We start from the raw sequence: 2,273 nt of genomic DNA on the forward strand, positions 1-2,273 counted from the left end.
TGTTTATGGTTGTATCGAGAAGTTTGGCAGGGCATTCATCACAAGTGTGCACTTTGTGCAGACTTATGGTGTTAGATAAGCAACCGGGGTAGCCGGTGTGTGTACAGAGACTCGTGAGGTCAGCAGTGATAACTTGAACAGGATATTACTCGTGACAGCTTCGTCATTTTCAAACTCACCTGACTAAGCTTCCGGGTACGCATTCATTCGTTCCTAGCTATAGGGAAGGCACAAAATTAACGGCAAAGTATGTAGGATATCATGCAGTGCATTCAAGTTATTAGTAAGTAGAAGTTTTGCAATAGAACCGTAGAAACATATTTGTATATATAGAATCTCTGGTTTCTTGAATAACTGTTATGTTGTACAGTTGTGAATGTTACTATTGATGTCTACCATTCATCCAGGCATATAGTAGAGAACGATTTTCTGTCGCCCGAGTCCAATAGAGTCGTAAAATAAACATAACTCAGGATATTTTTGATCGTTTTAAATGCCATAACCGTCTGATTGATTAAAATTGTTTGGAAGATAAGATCTTTATGTCTGCATTCCCGAATCGGTTTCCATTCAACGTTTCATTCCAAAGAGCTATGCCATTTTCTGTGTAGACATTTCTATCTTCAGGGCATCTACTGGTATTTCTGCAAACCATGAGTAATGTTGTACAATCTATATTCCTATACTTGCACTTACTGGAAATGGTTGGTATAAATTCCCGTTTTGGAATGAAAGATACGGATTTGCAATGCGAATCTCTCCATTTAAAAGAAATAACAGCATGCTATTATATGAAACACGTGCACTGTGGGTTTGAAAGTTACCATTCAAACCGGGGTTGTTCTATATACATCTAGGTAAAGTTATATTAAGCTTTCCAATCTGAACACACGTATGCTACTAGTATACCAAATGATATAGTCTTCATTTGTGTTCTTTCACATTTTCGTCTTTGACTGTGGTACTGGCTTTGGCATTCTATGACATAAGTAGCCGTTTTTCAAATTCTATTTGTAATTTACAGCATCTATTTTTACAGAATTTTGTAGCTGCTGTGTACGATTTACAATATGGTCAGACACTTTGTTTTAAAAACAGTCGAAAATTGATGCGCACACGGGTTTCTAATAGAAACTGAAATGTTGATTTCATTCCATGAAACTTTCTAACCATGTTTTTTTTCCGTGTCCTATATTTCCGGAGGGGGTACCAGGACCTGCGCTTCCACCATTCAATACACTAGTATACCATTTGCACAGATTTACTGCATCTTGTCAAACATATGTTATTCTTACTTTCTTTTAATAGTGGCACCGATATAAGTTGTCTTAACTTGAGTGGGCCGTTACATGTCTGTTATTTTGCCTTTATGTGTTTGTTCAATAAAAAAAATAAAAAATAAAAAAATCAACATTTGACTTAACTGAAATCGATTAGCAAGACAAGACAGTTTTCATCCTGATGAGCCGTTTTTTGACAGATGTCAGCTGATTGTCGTTCCAATAGACACAAGGTTACTAATGGCTAATGCATCATCTTCGATATTCGCTACAATATCGCCGCAGGGATTTATAATGTATCAAGGGTTTAGTTGTAGATAACAGCAGGCCAGGACTCTTGTGGGTATAATGCGTAATATGTTGTGTAACAATATTTGATGGATTGTTGTTCAGTATGTACAAGGCGCAGAGCCAACCCCTCTCCTTCTACCGTCTTTTACCTTTCCATCCGAAGGCAGATATCCATTTTTACACCGGGGTAGAGTGAGAGAAGCCGCAAGGACACTACGTCTAGCTAACCTTTGACATTTGACCTTTGAACTTTATTCATCAACTTGTCAACAATGTTACTTACCACTAGTGCTAGTGCTAGTGCTAGTTAACAGCTGTGTCTTAACCTAAAAATAACATCATTGTTCCCAACAATGTGAAACTGAAGAAAATAATATCACAAATACTGAAAATAAGATAACAATTCCTATCGACCAGAGGGTTCGTCCATTCTGTCCAGAGCTAATTGAAGACTAATATCACTTCTTATTGCATGCCCCAAATGTTCTGTTATGCTTAATTCACTGCACACAAGACTATCGTCGGACATCAATGGACTTAGATTGTTAGTTTAGATACATTATGACATGTGACAACCTCTGTCTGGTATACATGGAAAATATATTAAAGAATGTCTAGACGCTAGAAATCCCTCCAATAATTGTAAAAGACCATTTTCATCCTATACTATACACACGTGTATTAAGTAGATTAGACTTATAG

Source organism: Branchiostoma floridae, chromosome 19 (genome assembly GCF_000003815.2).
Source record: "Branchiostoma floridae strain S238N-H82 chromosome 19, Bfl_VNyyK, whole genome shotgun sequence".
In the NCBI taxonomy this organism is placed as follows: Eukaryota; Metazoa; Chordata; class Leptocardii; order Amphioxiformes; family Branchiostomatidae; genus Branchiostoma; species Branchiostoma floridae.